This window comes from Prionailurus bengalensis, chromosome B4 (genome assembly GCF_016509475.1).
Source record: "Prionailurus bengalensis isolate Pbe53 chromosome B4, Fcat_Pben_1.1_paternal_pri, whole genome shotgun sequence".
Lineage (NCBI taxonomy): Eukaryota > Metazoa > Chordata > Mammalia > Carnivora > Felidae > Prionailurus > Prionailurus bengalensis.
In genome coordinates, this window is record NC_057358.1 from 8,466,607 (window position 1) to 8,485,902 (window position 19,296).

The following is a 19,296-nucleotide window of genomic DNA, read 5'->3' on the forward strand; positions in this document are numbered from 1 at the left end:
GTTCCTTCTGTTTGCTTAATCTAGGTATGCAGACCTCTCCACTTCTCCCTGTCAAAATCCATTCTGCTTCTGAATGGCGTCTTCGGCTGTCCATGAGCTCTGGTAGCATCTTCCCGAGACACAGCCACGAAGGGGCGTAGCGCAACTAACCTACTTGCTGAAGGTGTGCAAGTGTACTGGTGCTTTTTTAGATCTACCACCCCTGGCCGCTGGATTCCACACCCACGCCAGCTCTCCCCTTCCACTTCCTTGCCCAATGCCAGTGCAAATTTAGGAACAATTTTGGGCACTCGTGTGGCTGGAAGGTTTCTGGAATTCTTTTTCTTTCCTGACACTCCAGTGACATCAGTCCTGTCGTTATTTCTTGCCAGATTCGACCTTGCTTTTGGGAACACGTACACATACTTGCACATAATTCAGAATTTGTTGGTTGTATTTCTTCTCTAGGTTGACTAAAAAATGTTTTTCCCCCTTCTTACTCTATCTGATAACACTGGCTTTCCTTGGGATCAAATTTATGGCTAAATGCCTATATTTTTCCCACCACCCCCTTAAAGAAATAAGCTCTAGATGTTGCTTTTGCAAATCAATCTTCATTTAACCACATCGGTGAGGATATGCACTTTGCAGAAAACAAAAAAAAAAGGAAAAGGAAAAGAGATATCTAACACAGTTATGTGAACTATGTTCAAATAAAAACATTCTAATACGGAGGTATTTATTTGGTCAAGGGAGACTCAATTTGTATCTTTCTTTTCCTTATATTTTACCTATGAAATTGTTAAAACTTCACCTCCTTATTCACCTTCTGGTATGTAAAGGAGGAAGGAAAAAACACAAGAATAAAAGAAAATGATCAGGCTGCAAGCATGCTAAAACTATTTTCTCTGCTTCAGATAAAATGACTTTGGAAGAAGCCCATCCCTTAAGACCACAGGGATACTTCCCATTTCTTAGGCTAAAGATAACTTTTGCTGACCGTGTCAGAAAATGGAAGACAGTTTAATATATCAATTTTATAAACTGACAACTTTTAAAACCATGCACTGACAGGAAACAAGTCCAACTCAATGAAACTTCTATATCTTTGGTTATCCAGGCAAGACAGTTATCAGCTTATGGAAAGAAGTCTTTCACATCACTGTGTATTGTTATAATTTTTTTTTAAGGCAAAGAGATTTCCGAAAATTCTCAATGCGGTCTGATAAGGAAAGAATCAAAAGGTGTAATTGCATTATTGATTAGATCTTATTTAGAATGTAGTTTGCATAGTTACTTAAGCTTTTGGAGGCAGAGGACATTATTTTCATGACAAGGTAAAGAACAAACCAGTCCTAAGGCTTTGAGCTTTTTTGTAGAGAAAGGATTTGATTTTTAAAAACCAAGGTGATCAAAGGACCTGGCAGTTTGGAATGTGATACATTTTTCACGAAGATGCAACCTAATTTAAAATGAGGAATGTAGATGGATATTAGAATAAGGCAAACTATTTGGTATTCAGGAAAAATGAAAATAAGAAAGTCTTTAAATAAATAAATAAGATATTTAGAGTTTAAGAGGGAGTAAATTGAATGGTAGATGAGTAAAGTGAAGAAATGCCTCCTTAGATAAGGATGGTAAGTCAGGAAAATATGTTGATGAGAACTTGTTTTGTTATATTAAGTATACCTGCCTTATAAAAATGTTTTTAAATATTTTTTAATGTTCATTTTTGAGAGACAGAGACAGAGAACAAGTGGGGGGAGGGGCAGAGAGAGAGGGAGACACAGAATCTGAAGCAGGCTCTAGGCTCTTAGCTGTCAGCATAGGAGCCCGAAACGGGGCTCGAACTCACAAACCATGAGATCATGACCTGAGCAAAAGTCAGAGGCTTAACCGAATGAGCCACCCAGGCGCCCCTAAAAATGTCTTTAGCATGTACCTTCAGAGAATGTCCAGCTGGATGTTACTGTTTTATACAGAAAGAACTGTTGTTTCATAATGCAAGCAAGTTAATGGATAACCTTCGGCTCAGTCTGGGTATATTTGATAGGAAATCACAGTAAGGTCTCGGTACTTTTATAGGCTGCAAAACATTCCTTATGATGCCCTACAAAACGTTCAGATTGTAATATGTTGTATCTATGATAATATGTTCCATAAAACCTGGGGATGTAGGGGTGGACTTTTATCATATTTTATACCATACTTCAGGAATGAATTCTGGAACGTGAGTCTGCTTCTATTCATACCAAAGAAAGATGAAAAAGATGTATGGTTCCAGTTGTGTTATCTCAGAGATTTCTTTCACAGATAGGCCTCAGGGACAAAATACCACTAACTAAGCAGTTCTTTTTCAAAACAAACAAACAAAAAAACAGGGAGCCTGGGTGGCTCAGTCGGTTGGGCATCTGACTTCGACTCAGGTCACGATCTCACGGCTGGTGGGTTCAAGCCCCACATCAGGCTCTGTGCTGACAGCTCAGAGCCTGGAGCCTGCTTCAGATTCTGTGGCTCCCTCTCTCTCTCTGACACTTCCCTACTCGCACTCTGTCTCTCTGTCTCTTAAAAATAAATAAATATTCAACAACAACAACATAAAAGTACACTGTATTCTAGGGGAGAAAAGCCTTGTAATTATCTTAGGAAGCTGAGCCAGGTGAATGAAATCATACACATCAAGTTCAAAACATCAGTAACTTCTTAATTTTTTTTTAAAAAAAATTGTTTTGTTGAGAGACAGAGAAAGCAGATGGAGGAGGGCCAGAGAGAGGGAGAGAGAGAGGATCCCAAGCAGGCTCCACACTGTCAGCACAGAGCCCGACATGGGGCTCAAACCCATGAACTGTGAGATCATGACCTGAGCTAAAACCAAGAGTGGGATGCTTAATCAACTGAGCCATTCAGGCACTCCAATGTTAACTTCTTTAAATGCAACTACTGTACTTGCTCTGGAAAAGACATATATCTGTCAAGGAAGCAAGGAAATTGTTGCGCTGCAAAGGAAATTATTTGTATTAAAGAAAACAGTTATAAGCAGTATCACCAACATATTTGATTTCACAATTGGGTTCAAATGCATATTCTACTAGAGCAATAAGGAAAAAACAATGAAAGGGGAAAGAAACCCTTTAAAAAAATTTGGTTGACTAGAAATAATGGGTTTGTGGCTTCAGGGGCTAAGAAATGGGTTGTTAAACTCTATGTGCATTTGTGTCACCGTCTACTCCTAATGAATGTAGTCTACATTTCAGATCTGTTTGTCCAACGTTATCTCATAAACTGTGTTTTCCACCCAATCTACACTGCTTGTCTTTCTTAGAGCCCACTCTGTATTCTGCTGCTTCCATGAATCTGCTCACATTGTCCCTGCACCTGGAATGCTCACGTCTCCTTCACGGCTTCGCCATTAGCACCCAACTCACATGGCCAGCTTCTCCTGCGGAAGTTGTTCTGGATAATTCCTGGAAGCAAATACCTTCTTTTCTTTCCGAATTACCACCGCACTCCATTTGCATCTGCCAGAATATATAATACATTCTACCTTCTTTCATAGGATTTTATGGACATACTTATCTCCTACTCTATTTGCCAGCTATTTTCATGGCAAGCATCTAGCCTTCAACATCTTTATCTGCCCCATAGTCATATAGAGAAGAGATCACTTCATACAGAGAAGAGGACATTTAATAGAGGAGTATTGAATTGGTGACGGTTACATACGTTATCAAAAATAGAATTGAGAGGTGTCCAGGTGACTTGGTCATTTGAGTGTCCGATTCTTGATTGTGGCTCAGGCCACGAGCCCAGGGTCATGGGATCAAGCCCTGTAGGGAGCTCCATGCCAAGCATGGAGCCCGCCTGGGGTTCTCTATCTCCCTCTCTGCCCTTCTCCCCAACTTGTATGTGATCTCTCTCTAAAGTAATAGTAAAAAAGAATGGAATTGATACAAATATCTGCATACCTGTACTTCCATCCCAGAACTATGTTTCCATAACTCAGGTCTTTGGTTGGGGTTGATCAATAAGAAAATATAGAAACTGTACAAATATTTAGGGGGACTGCTACATTTTGCTGCCATGAGGACAAATCAAAGAATCACGTATGCTTCTTTATTCAGACTCACGAAGCCTACAGTTTCTCTTTGTTTCTAAATGTTCTGAAGAAATCACTTGGAGAATATAGGATTTTCATAGTCTGTAACTCTAAAGAGTTTCAGTAAATTTAAGGAAATAAAAATTATTCAGATTTTGTATTTTAACAGCACTTGCTCACTTTATTGCTGTATCATTTCCCAAATATTAAATTTAATAAGCGGAGAGGAAAGAAGAACACACTGTGTACAGGTTATGAATTGGAACAACAGAAAAGAAATAGAGAAAGGGGAGTGGAGAATAAGACTGAGATATCAACACTGAAATAATCTGAACTGACAGCCACTGTAGGAATATTCTTCTTCCAAACTTTTGAACTCTTTTGTCATAGTAGAATGGATCCCAGAAATGCTAGGAGCTAACAATAATTGTGAATATTTTAACATTATCTTATTCACAATGAATGTTCACATGAATTAAATGCAAGGCCAACAGAAAATTCCCAGAGGTTCTGCTCTCTTGTCTTTTGATAAAATCGGATTGTTCTGAATCAAGCGAGGCACCTGACACATTACACATCAACTGGGTCTTGATGTGATAAAAAGAACTCTCATTCACTTGTTTAAATGCAGGTGAAAAGGAAACACTGAATGAAATTCTAGGGTGTGAAGGCGGTTTGAAGGAAGGATTTCATTTTCTTTATTTTTGTTGTCTTTATGTTGTAAGGGTGGTATACTTAGCAAGCAATAAAAAAAAATCGGTGCCTTGTGGCAATCTGAGTGCCAAGGAAAGGACATTATTAGAGGCCCTTGAACTCCCTTAGTGGATTTGCTCCGTGCAATTGTGAAATCAAGCTCATGTTTCAAGGTAGCTAGCAGTACACCTGAGCCATAGAGTTGGGTCTAATAAGGGTTAGGTTCCCATGGAGCTCACTTATCTCCCCTCTTTCTTCTTTCCAAGTTTTCCCGTCTGAGAATGCTCACACCTTCCACACATGAAGGGTCGGGTGCAGCTCACACTGATGCATTTTGAGTGACTATGATACTGTGATTCATAATTAGAAATACGTGTGGTCTTCATCTTTGTTTCTGGCACGAAGCTCCTAAAACTCTTGGAATTTCCTAAGTGGTGGAAACTTATATGTTAATAGGTGATTTTGGACCCCACCTAAGGAGGGGGCTGGTTGCTAGGAGAACTAATCATGTGATTAGAAGGTTGGGACTTTCAGTCCCAGGAAAGCAGAGAGGCAAATAGCCAGTCAGTTGACCAATTATACTTACATAACGAAGCCTCCATAAAAGGTCGGGGTTCTGAGAGCTTCGGGTTGGTGAACACGTTGAGATTTGGGGACAGTGGAGTGCTCAGAGAGGAGGGAAGCTCCACACTGTTCCCCCACACCTTGCCCAACACACCCCTTCCATCTGGCTCTTCCTGAGTTGTATTCTTTCACAAGAAACTGGGAAGCTACTACGTAAGATGTTTTTCTGAATTCTGTGAGCTGCTCTAGTAAATTAATGGACCCCACGGAGGGGGTTGTGAGAACTTGTGATTTTATAGTCAGTTGGTCAGTAGTATAGTTGACGATATGGACTTGTGACCCGCATCTGAAGTGTACTGGGGGTCAGTCTTGTGGGACTGAAACTTTAACCTGTGGGATCTGATTTGGTGTTCTCTCTGGGTAGGTAATGTCAGAATTGAGTTGACTTGTAGGACACCCAGCTGCTGTCTGCAAATTGCCTTGAATGTGGGGAAAAGTCCCAACCCCACGTGACATAATTGGGCCTCAGCTCCCTTAATGATTTTTGGGAGTGGCCTCACTAGAACAAACAACACAGGGACCTCACAGTTCATGTGTCGAGACACAATTCAGGAGATGTATTGCCTAAGATTTCTGCAGTAGATTGGTATAAAGATTTACATAAAAATTACTTTTATAACCAAAATTATTGAGGAAAGGCATTAATCAATAGGCTATGAAAACTATGCCCCTTGACATTTTATCATTTTTACTTTTCAGTTCATTTTAGCTTACCTTTGTCATTTGGTAATCATAAAACCCTGACAGGGTACTGACATTCATCTTTTACGGATTATAAAAGTGAACTTTGTAGAAGATTAATGACTATCTCAAAGAAACAAATGGAATTCAGTTTATCAGGAATCAGCCACCCTTCCAATTCAGGGGTCCAGATCTAGGGTTTTTTTCCTATTACATTATAGCTACATCCTTAGGATTATTTAGTTAATATGACCAATGAAAATGTGAAATTCAGGTGATTTGTGGGGACCTTAAATTTACTCTCCTTTTTCTTTTCTGTCCATAACACAATGTACTTTGTCCTCTCAGCAGGGGCAGGGAAAAAGGTATCTTTACAAATCGCACAAATTGTACTGTCATTCCTTCTTCCTTTATTATTATACTTACAGAATTTAAAAAAATCCTAACAGGTTTAGCTTCAACTAGAAAGAAACTGGAATAATTTTTATGCTAGGTGGTTAATGTTAAAACATTCCATGGCCACAGGAATTTGAGGCTTTTACTCATTTTATAGATAAGAAAGCAGAATTGAAAGGAGGGGAATTAAATTGTAAAGATCACATAATTAGTAACCGTGCTCGGGCAAACTGGGTCCAAATTCTGTTTCAGATTCCTTGTTTAAGTGGGCTTCCCTTTCCCGTGTTTCTTCAGGTAACTTTCGTGCAAATTTTCCCTCGTTGGTGGCCCTCCAGACGGTGCCCTTTGGCTCTTTCGAACCCCAGGGTAGAAGGCATTTACACACACTGAAGAGGCTCACTTGCAGGAGGGGAGGTCTCCTTCCTCTCCTTCCACTCGTTAGGCCATCTATTTCCTTCAAAGACAGCCTCTAGGTGAGTTTTTTGTTTTTTTTTTTCAACGTTTATTTATTTTTGGGACAGAGAGAGACAAAGCATGAACGGGGGATGGGCAGAGAGAGAGGGAGACACAGAATCAGAAACAGGCTCCAGGCTCCGAGCCATCAGCCCAGAGCCCGACGCGGGGCTCGAACTCACGGACCGCGAGATCGTGACCTGGCTGAAGTCGGACGCTTAACCAACTGTGCCACCCAGGCGCCCCTCTAGGTGAGTTATTAATACACAGCTCTGTAGGGTGAATCATGCTAGGGATGGTCAGAGTTATTACCTTGATTCCAGAGAACTAGCTTTGAAAGAAGAACTGATTGAAAGTTTTTAGGGAAACTATTTTAGGCAGAAGGGCTCTCATTCCCTATGATCACGTTTCTCTTCGTGTGGTAATGGGCTCCAAACGGCAGTTGAAGAAGCAGCTGGTCTGGAGGCGGGACCTCAGGAGGTCCATCGTGTGCAAGCTACTGGGCTAGTTCTTTTGAGGGCACGATCTTAGGGTTGGAACCAGGCAAGTCTAAACCAGATTCTGTTCAAAAGGCCAAAGAAGGTTTGAGGCACCTGGGTGGCTCAATAGGTTAAGCATCTGATTCTTGACTGCGGCTCAGGTCATGATCTCATGGTTTTGTGAGTTCAAGCCCCTCATCAGGCTCTGTGCCGAATCTGTGGGATTCTCTCTACCTCTCTCTCTGCCACTCCCCTGCTCAAGTTGGCTCTATCTCAAAGATAAATAAACTTTAAAAACCATTTTAAATAGGCCAAAGAAGGTTTGAAAGTAGTTACAGGTAGGTGAATAGAACTAGACAGAATAAAAGCGTGGTTTGAAACACTCGAGGAACTTCCTGGGGAATTTTTGAGATGGGGTATTTAGATTTACTTGTATTAGCTTAGGTTTGTTGAGAAGAGATGATAAAAGAGAAGGCGAAAAGCATGGCATAGGGTCTACTAAATGCTATAACTAAACAAATGCACCTTAAGTGACATTTTAAAATATGATTAAAATGAAAGATTCCAGTGATTTTTAGGGAAAATCTTTCCCTAACAACAGTCAGCCAATTAGATGTTCTTAGACTAAAATCGACTTATCCTTGGCATAATTTTACAGAAGAACAAAGAAAGATGGCATACTTTGAATAAAGAGAGAAAATAAATGTGCTCCAACATTTAGATTTGCCTTTTTCAAGGATTATTTCTCTACGACTTTTTAATGTGTCTGTTGATAGCAAACGTTTCATTAGAAGCACTGAGATGTCTCTCAGGATCGATTTTTCTTTTCAAAGAAAAATATATTTGTCAGCCATAGAGATCATCTCCGACTCTCCACTGAAGTAAGAAAATGATATCAGACGCTTGCTAAGGTTTTTCTCCGACAGGAATGCAGTGTGACCATTCTTTAAGATTTTTAGAAGACAGGAGCAAAAGGCACATTGAAAGCCAGAGAAAGCGGTCGGTCACCAGCCTCCACATACATACATTAACTGAGCATTCCTAGGAGTTAAATGGCATCCATATGACTTTCTAAACAAGAGACACGGACCAAAAGCAGCTATAAGTTTATGTCTACAGAGCAATTATTGACTTCTGTTTGGATGGCATACTGTCACGCAACGTTCTTTATGAGCGTCCAGGATCCCTCCAAACACCACCTATTAATTTTGGACCTAGCTCACTGCAAGTGTAAATATAAGTGTTGAATACACACCAATCCCTTTATACAAAAATTAATGTGTGCTCCCCACAGAAAATACCAGACCTATTAACCAAATCTCTCAGAGAAATATATATTCTTTTGCAGGTTTCTTCATTATTTATTAAATCTTCGATTTTAGACAGAAGCTAAAGGGACCAGGAGTTCAGAGAACTACAATTTTAGGGTTTTCCCCTCAGGGACAAAAAGCAAACTGAAAGGCAACAGAGGTTTCACAAAAAGAAGTTTTATTGTGGAGATAAAACTCAGTTTTTCCTAGAAAATGTAAGGAGAAGAAAACTTAGGTGAGGAAGGAGAGACAGAACAGTAATGAATATGGGGGAAGGGAGAAGACAGGCCAGAGAGATGGAGAAAGTAAGGGGAAGCTGAAGGAAAATGCTCAGAAAGATGTAGAAATGTGTTGGATCTAAGTGATGGAGCCTGTTCATCATCTTATTCAATCTCCCCCTTTTCTCTTGTACTTAGATCATAGATCATCATTTCTATCTTTCCCCACTGGAGTCATTACCTAGATCCTGGCTCTTCTGGGGTGAACAGAAAACAGACCCCCAAGGTTTCCTTTTGCGAGAACCCCCGTCATGCTGCCCCGCTCTCTTTCTACAAAGTCAGACTACAGAATCCATTTCCCCAGATGGGATGAAGCTACCATACATTTTCATACATAAGCCTCAAGGAAGGAAAGAGTTTTATAAAGAAGTAATCAACAGAGGGGCGCCTGGGTGGCTCAGTCAGTTGAGTGTCCACCTGGCTCTGGTCATAATCTCATGGTTCATGGGTTTGAGCCCTGACTCAGGCTTTGTGCTGACAGCTCAGAGCCTGGAGCCTGCTTCGGATGCTATGGCTCCCTCTCTCTCTGCCTCTCTCCTGCTTGCACTCTGTCTCTGTCTCTTTCTCTCTCAAAAGGAAACATTAAAAAAAAATTTAAAGATAAGGTTTTTGATTTACTCAGATGAATGGTTTCGTGAACCTCTGGTTTTACATACTTTTAGCTCAACAATCCTTATAATAACATTGTGCATTTTTATTTTCAGAAAAAATGTAGGTCACACTTTATCTGCATGTGCATGACTATGTGTTTATGCCAACACGTACAGTATACACTCTTCCCTAAAGGGCTATCACCTTCATATTCAATCTAGGTAGATTTTATTTTCAGCATATATAGATGGCTTCAGCTCTCTAATTTCCTAATTTTTTTTTCAAAAGGAAACAGAAGCAAGTATACATTCTCAATATGCTTTCCATTTGGATCAAAATGTTTCAATTCCAGGGATGCCTGGGTGGCTCAGTTGGTTAAGGGTCTGACTCTTGATTTCGGCTCAGGTGAGGATCTCACAATTCATGAGTTCGAGCCCTGCATCAGGCTCTGTGCTGATAGTACGAAGTCAGCTTGGGATTCTGTCTCCCTTTTTCTCTGCTCCTCCCTGCTTGTTTTCTCTCTCTCTGTCCCGCCCCCCCCCCCCCAAAGATAAATAAATAAACACAAAAGAAAAATTTTTCCATTCTAGAGACTGAATATACAGGTAACAGCCAGACCATGACAATACAGCTCTGGCCCAGGTAAGAAACACAGACATGAAATCACAACGTTTGCTGCAATCATCCCTGAACGGTCAAGACTCTGTCAATGGCTATCAATTTCTGTGGTTTTTTTTTTTTTTCCTTCTTCCAACTTAGGACAAACTGGAAAAAGCCAGTGGTATTCCCCAAACCAATTACATAAGCCTATCCTGCTTCTGGCTGGCTCAACCCCAGCTTCTTCATATGAAAAACTTGTAGTCAAAGCATACCTGAAGCCTACCTACCCTTTCTATTCACTCTAAACCTTTTTTGTTCCCCTGCCTGCCTTTGAGTCTTTGCCGAACACAAGCAATGGTGATTGACTCCCTTGGTATATAGCAAGCTTCTAAATAACAGATTCAGTTCTCAGTTGGGTGGTCATCATTTATCTCCATAAACCCACTCTTAAGAATAGCTGAAAGAAAAAAGGAAAAAAAAAACAAGCAAACAAATAAATAAAACACTTGTGTTAGGAGAGTGCCTTCTTCCCATTTCCCTAGTTTCTTAGTTAAGGACATCCTCCTATGTCTTTGCTTTTCCTTTCTCCAACCTGTGGAAAAGGAGCAAGTTATCAGTTTGGTGAGCAGAAAGGATTAAAATCGGTTGTCTGTCAAAGTAGATTCAAGATATCGAAAGTCCTTTGCACGGAGGTTTTGCAAATTTTTCTACATGTTGAATTTCATACTGACTTGGGTAAGTATGTCTGTAAACTTAGGGTTTTTTTTTTTTTTTTTTTTTTTTTTTTTTTTTTTTTTGGTGTAAGCTCTTAGGACTCATCACCTGGAGGGTAAAACTATGTATTTGAACATTGGGTTCATCAGCGATTAAGATGACATTTGCACTTCGATCTGCCCAATTATTCCTTTGGAGGCAGACATCATTCTGAGACTCTCCCAAGCACCACCACCAACAAAGATACCTATTTTTTGTCTTTTTTTTTTTTACTTTCTGACATCAAGATAAAGAGGACCTTATCCTTCTCTGCTTCAGAGAACAAAAATCCCTGAGAAGTAGAAGTCCTGGGATCCTAAAAAAATTAGGTTTTACAGAAGTTCTGCTATGTTTCTTTTCCAAATGCTTTGTTTTTTTTAAATGCAGTCTCACCCTCCTTTTGCGTATTTTACAGATTTATAATTTTTGCACTTTCAGTGTGTGGGTGTGTGCAAACGAGCCTAATGCACTTCTGTTAATTTTCACACTGTTTTCAGTGGTGTTCCTGCCGGGCTGCTAAAATCGACTTGGAAAAAAATGTCATTACTGTTACCTGGGTATTAGAAAATTTATTATTTTTCATTCTCGTATAGGAAAAAAAACAGTCATTTGAACAAAACCAATAAAATATCTTGCATCCTATTATTTTACTTTAGACCTCTGGGTGGACTTGTATGACACAGGACAACCCACCTGTGATTCAAATTTTGCTCCAGAGACAGGTGTGGGGACACGGGTATGCTGAGAAAAATGCAAGCCCAGGACAAACAGATCTTCCTAAGAGAACAGATTTATTTATTTTGTCTTATATTGGAAAACATGCTTTTATTATTTCTCATATTTAACTCCTTTAATATGCATACAACAATGATCTGGCCCGTTTCTCAAAGTGTACCTTATGATATATAGGATGATGAAGCAAAAGCAACAGTAAGATGTTCTATTTCCACATCATGCTAATACAGGACATAGGTTCTTTTTAAACTTTGTTTTACAAAATGTTTATTTATTTTAGAGACAGAGAGACAGAGCACAAGCAGGGTCAGGGTGGAGAGAGAGGAAGACACAGAATCTGAAGCAGGCTAAGGCTCAGCACAGATCCCGACGCGGGGCTTGAACCCACGAACCTTGAGACCATGACTGGAACCGAAGTGGGACACTTAACCCCCTGAGCCACCCAGGTGCCACTAGGACCTAGGTTCTTAACTAAAAGAGATACTACAAATGATTCCAAAGTGGTAAGTGGCTTTTCTGTAGGAATATGGTTGTATGTTCTGAATGTTCCCATATTTGTTTTCTAGGAAGGAAAAAAGAATGGGGAAAAACAAAACCAAAACCAAAAACAAAAACTATATTTTTGGTACAACCAGGAGTCGGAGAAAACCTACAAATACCAAACAATATGTGAGTACTGCCCAAACCTTCTGAGACCAGAGAACTCCAAATGAGAAGCAAGGATGTTCCTACCAAGAAGAGTGGGGAGAGAAAGGGGCCTAGAGGTAGTAGATTTGTTTGCTTTAATGTAACAAATGCTTAAAAAATAATTATGGTCCATAATTTACAAATTTATGAATATTAACTCATGTAAGCCTCATACAACCCCATAAGCAGCTATCATTATCCATATGTTAGCGGTAAACAAAGGAAAATGAGGTATAAAGACTCAATGGCCATCACAAAAACTGTTAACAGATATTCTTTCTAAATGGAAGGGCTAGTGGGCAAAACCAATAGGCAGAAAGAAAACACACGGATGTACGCAGAAGGATGCCGAGTTGGTGCCCTGGACTGAATGTTTATGTCCTCCCGATGTTTCTATGCTGAAATCCTAATCCTCGATGTGACAGTATTTGGAGGTGAGGCCTTTAGAAGGTGATGAAGTCAGAAGGGCAGAACCCTCGTGAATGAGATTAGTGTTTTCTAAAAGAGACTCCAGAGAGCCTTCACATACCTTCTGCCATGTCGGGACACAACAAGAAGACAGCCATCCACGACCAGGAAGCAGGCCCACCAGACACCAATTTGCAGGTGCCTTGACTTTGGATTTCCCAGCCTCCAGAACAGTAAGAAATAAACGTATGTGGTTTAAGCGACCCAGTCTATGGTATTTTTGTTACATCAGTCTGAGTAAATGAAAACGGTATCTTTCAGAATGTGTGGCACAAAATATACTTTCCAAATATAAAGAAATCACCTTGGAAACCAATGACCATGTTCCTTGGTGGCAGTGGCTATTAAAGCAACATGCAGAAGAATGAATTAGACCACTTTCTGACTCCACACACAAAAATAAATTCAAAATGGATGAAAGACCTAAATGTGAGACAGGAAACCATCAAAATCCTGGTTGAGAACACAGGCAGTAACTTTTCTGACGTTGGCCATAGCAACTTCTTACTAGACATGTCTCTGGAGGCAAGGAAAACAGAAGCAAAAATGAAATATTCATTAAGATAAAAGTCTTCTTCACGGCAAAGGAAACAACCAACAAAACTAAAAGGCGATCTACTGAATGGGAGAAGATATTTGCAAATGACATATCTCACTAAAATCTATAAGGAATTTATCAAACTCAATACCCCAAAACTAAATAATCCAGTTAAGAAATGGGCAAAAGACATGAATAGACATTTTTCCAAAGGAGACATCCAGATGGCCAACAGGAAAAGATGCTCAACATCATTCAACAGGGAAATACAAATCGAAACCACAATGAGATACCACCTCACACCTGTCAGAATGACTAAAATTAACAACACAGGAAGCGAGAGATGTTGGCAAGGATGTGGAGAAAGGGGAACCCCCTTACATTGTTTATGGGAATGCAAACTGGTGCAGCAACTCTGGAAAACAGTATGGAGGTTCCTCAAAAAGTTAAAAATAAAACTACCCTAAGACGCAGCAATTGCATCACTACTTCTTTACCTAAAGGAAACAAAAATACTGATTCAAAGGGGCACATGCACCCTAATGTTTATGGCAGCATTATCAACAATAGCCAAATTATGGAAAAAGCCCAAATGCCCATCAATTAATGAATGGATAAAGATGTGGTGTATATATACAGTGGAGTATTACTCATCCGTCAAAAAGAATGAAATCTTGCCATTTGCAATGATGTAGCTGGAGCTAGAATATATTATGCCAAGTAAAATAAGTCAGTCAGAGAGAGACAAATACCATATGATTTCACTCAGATGTGGAATTTAAGAAACAAAACAGATGAAAATATGGGAAGGGAAAAGAAGGGAGGAAAGCAAACCATAAGAGATTCTTAACTATAGAGAACAAACTGAGGGTTGATGGAGGGGTGGTTGGTGGGCGGGTGGGCTAAACGGGTGATCGCATTAAGGAGGGCACTTGTTAAGATGAGAAATGGGTGTCATAGGTAAGTAGTGAATCATTAAATTCTACTCCTGAAACCATTATTATACTAGATGTGAACTAACTGGAATTTAAATAAAAATTTAAAAAAAATAAACAAAAGAACTGACTGAAAGAATAATAGCAAAGGCACCACAGTGGGGACCAAACATATTTTATTGTATATCCAGTCCAAAAAAAAAAAAAAGCAAGATAAGAATTATTAGAGTGAAAAATAAATGTTATAAACTGTAAAACTATAAAAATGATACAACTAACAAAAATAGGGAGAGAAGATTACAATTAATGTAAGTCCATTATTGCCTCATAAATAGTAGCTGCACTTAAAATGTTCTAATGTCTTCAATGATACACTATACTTTTCTAACAAGTACTGAAAAAAGAACGTTGAAGTCACTACCCACAGCGTAGATGTACTCACTTCTCCTTTCAATTCCGCCAGTTTTTCCTTCATGTGGTTTTAAAGGTATGTTGTTAGATGCAAACAAATTCATTTTGCAATGATTTCTTGATAGAGAAGCCTTTTTATCACTGTTAAATATCCTTGCTTATTGATAGTGATACCTCACAGTTCTCAGCGAACTTTTTCAGATAACAGTAGAGCCACTTCAGATTTTTTATGGTTTACATGATGTGTCTTTCTTCATTCTTTCACTTATAATATATCTGCAGATGTAAACATATATCTTGTAAGCAATAGCGTTGGGTCTCTCTTGTTCAGTAAATACGGCAAACTCTTTCCTTTAATTGAAAAGCTGGTCTAGTTATATTTAATATAATCATTGATATAGTTGTACATAAGCCCACTTCCTGCTATCCTTTTGTATGCTTCCAATGTTTTTGTTTCCTCTGTCATCCTCTCTGGAGTTTTTTTTTTTTATTAACTAGGTATTTATTAATATTCCACTTTATCTCCCCTTAGAAACATTGATTGATTGGAATTTTTAATTTTATGATGAAAACTCTTGATACTTTCATAGTAGTCTAAATTTTGTTGTCTTCCTTTAAGCAATATTGAGATTATTCTATAAATTTGTTTAAAAGTGTGATCCCTTTCAAGACTGCTTGAAATTTTTGTCATGCCATGCTTCTGTGTTTTCTTACTGCAGGCCAAAGAACACCATCTATATGAAGACCCCAGAAGAAAAAGAAATAAAAAAATAAAACAAATGAAATACTGAAAACAAACACACCAAAACAAAATACAATGGTTGACTTTGTCAGCTCTTGCCAGATGCAACCTATGATTCCACAGACCTGCAGCCTCCCATGTGGATGTTCTGGAGTCAGTCTTAAGCAGTGAATGATATGCATCAGCTGCTTCACCTTCTCCAGGTAATAGATCTCGAAGTCAGTTTTTGGAGCATGCATTAAGACCCAGCTTGCAAAGCACTGGATGTCACTTCTAGTCTGCAGACCTTCAAACTTCTTTAGTTCTCAGGCTGATCTATTTCACTGGACTTCTGCTTTGTCTCACATGCCTGGAACTCAGGTTTCTCACCAGACCTGGAGCTTCCTCTGAATCCAAACTTGCTTCCTGACATTCTTCCCAGTCCTTTTAGCCATTCTCCAAAGGAAGAAAGTTATGACAGATGTAATTTGACAACCTAAGTCTAAAATGTTAAGGTAGAATCATTCAAAATCTGGGTAGTCTCAGAAAAGTACACACACACACACACACACACACACACACACACACACTGCTAACTCCACTTTCGCCACCAACATCTAAAACACTGAACTATTCTCCCAGAAAACACATGCTAACCATTAACTTTTATTGCATTGTTTGTTATTATATCATTATTTGTGAGTTTGTTAATTCTAGAAGACAAGATCTCTGGATCAGAGAAGATCCTTTATACACTTACAGAACACCCGAGCAGCATTGACTGCCCACACCCCTGAGAGTTACATAAAGAGAATCAGATCTCACTGTGCCACAGGGGAGGGGATCCAAAATTATAAAACCCCAAACTCAGCTAGAATGCCTGGCATTTCTGCCTCATCTCAGAGAGAGACAGACAGGGACAGAGAGAGACAGTTCTCTGCTCTGGATCTTATGCAAGTCTTCTCTGGGAGAGAAGAGGAGAAGGTCTTTAAGTTTCTATTCCCCTTAGCATAGGACCAGAGCCTCTGGAGGAGATGTCTTTAAATTCTTCTGAAGTTCACGGTCTCCAGCTTCCAAGGCATGTTTAGCAGTCAATCAATCTTTACTCAGAGTTTGCAGTAATATTTTGTTCAGTAGGTCCTGATGAACAATACTTGTGGGATGCTGTTTCCTCTTAATAATGCTGAGGGCCACATTGACTTGACTATAAAACCCTTCCAGTCTCCTGTTCTCACATATCCCCCAGGGTCCTGGACTTCCCTGGTCATGTGCCAGCGCATATCTCACCTGTCACTACTGCCATCTCTGCATAATACGCATTTCAGAGGCTTCTCTGTGTTCTTTGTTTCTCCCATGCCCCATTACCTGGTCTCCACGCCCTCTCCCCTGACCCAGTTTCTAGCATCTATGCCCTCAGCAAAGATTGTTCAATTCCAAGGTGTCTCAGTCCCAAAGCTGTCAACCTAAAACATTAGTCTTCAAACAAGTTCTCAAAATCCCCCATTTAACATGAGATATCTCCCCCTCCCCGCTCATGGAGGGAACTAGAAGAAAAAGAAAAGAAAGCTCTTAGGTCAGTCACACAAACTACATATGGTGGGGAAACTCAAAAGTAAAACAACAAATTCATTCAGTTAATTATGGAGTAAGTTATGTTTTGTGACCTGCTGGGAAGCTGGCATTTATAATATTTTTATGTGCACAAAAGTTGAGTTTGGGTTTCCAAACATCACTAAATAAACTGTGGAACATAATATTTTTGGACACTGGAGACTTTTAATTGACACAAGCTTTTAGAAACCACAGTTACTAATTTTGTAATATAGAGAAGTAGTAAATGAAAAATGCCATGCCACATCACCGGATTAGTCGAATTGTTATTAAACACATACTTGAATGCATAAATGTGATTTACTTATGAGGTTAGAAAATGCAAACTGAACAGAAGTTTAACAAAACAAAAACAGCAACAAAAAGGTGAAAGATTCCTTTTCCCACTTTGAAACCCTCTCCTTTCTCTTTCACTCTCACTGCTTCTGTAAACACACATGCACACACACACACACACACACACAAGCGTGCACGTGTGTGTGTGTGTGCACATGTTATTCATTCACATACTCTTTGGTACCTTTTTAAGCACTGTGTGTGCTGTGTGTATATTTTTTTGGAGATAATTCTATGTGCGACATACTTTGTTACATCTCTCTTTTTTCGGTGAAGGCAGAGAAGATATTAATACAGTACAATTCAACTGTAGTTTATGTCATGATTTTATAGTTTAGAACCTACTAGGGGATAATGTTAGCTGTTTTAGAGTTATTTTGACTATTTTTAATCATGTTACTACAAGCAGTATCTGTATACATTGACAGAGGCTTTAGTTTCAATTCCTAGCAATAGGATTTTCAGGTAGAGTAGTAATTGTATTTTACAACTTTGAAACATTTTATCAATTTTTCCTCCAAAAGGTGTGCAATGGTGGTTACATATTTCCCACTTACAAGCATATGATGGGAGGATTTAAACAATGTGATCTGATGAGGGATAAATGACTGTAGGTGGTCATGGAGGCCTTTAAGAAAGATATGAAGTTGATCCAAGAATTGAATTTTGACATGCATATACATACTCATGCATACAAATATTAAACTGTAAAATATTAAAAAAATAGAAACAATTGTTAACACTTGAGAGGGGACTGAAAGGAAATGACATTTATACTATTATAGTGTTTGATTTTTTGGAGTGTATGCTATAATTTTACCCTATCAAAATAATATTAGTGATAAGAAATACACACCCAAATAGAGAAAACATTCAATAATATGAAAGATGATCTTGAACAGCAGTCCCCTTTTCTTTCGACAGAAGGGTAAAGAAGAAAAAGAAACTTATTCTTCTTGAAGAAACTTAATTAGGTAAGATAAATAATCACAAAAAAATTGGAGAAAAACTTGAAAATGACATACTATGCAGATCCAAGAGTTTTCTCATGTCCAGAAAATTCTTTTTTTTAACATGAAATTTATTGTCAAGTTGGTTTCCATACAGCACCCAGTGCTCCTCCCAACAGGTGCCCTCCTCAATGCCCATCACCCACCCTCCCCTCACTCCCACCCCCCATCAAGGCTCAGTTTATTCTCAGTTTTTAAGAGATTCTTATGGTTTGGCGCCCGCCCTCTCTAACATTTTCTTTTTCCTTCCCCTCCCCATGGTCTTCTGTTATGTTTCTCAGGATCCACATAAGAGTGAAAACATATGGGAGGGGCAGAGACAGACTCCCAAACAGGCTCCAAGCTATCAGAGCAGAGCCCAACACAAGGCTCAATCCTACAAACCATGAGATCATGACCTGGGCCAAAATCAAGAGTCAGAAGCTTAATTGACTGAGCCACCGAGGCCCCCCACTGGGGAGATTCTGACACACTCAGTTCTCTGCCCCTTGGAGAACCTGATTCAATCAATAGGTGATAAGATTACTAAGGCAGATGGTGGCTATGAGGACGCTGGGCTTACCGCATCCTGCTGATCACTTAGATTCCACCCACACTTGCCTACATAACCCAGAAAACCCCCAGAAGACTAGCAGAACGGAGTCTCTGGAGCCAAGCACAGACGAGAGGCCCACGGAAGAGGGTAGGAAGGGCGGAGACACGGTGCGCGCTACACGGACTGGTGGGAGGGAGCCGGGCGGAGGGGCAGCCTGCCGGCCAAGCAGAGCCCCAGAGTCTGGCTTGCAAAAGTGGAGGGGCAGGACAGAGTGTGTGCTGACAGCCAGCGGGACTTAACATCTGGAATGTTATAAGTCAACAGCTCTGTTCCGAGAGCAGGAGGGCTAGAAGACAGCGGGAGGGAGAGTTGTTGA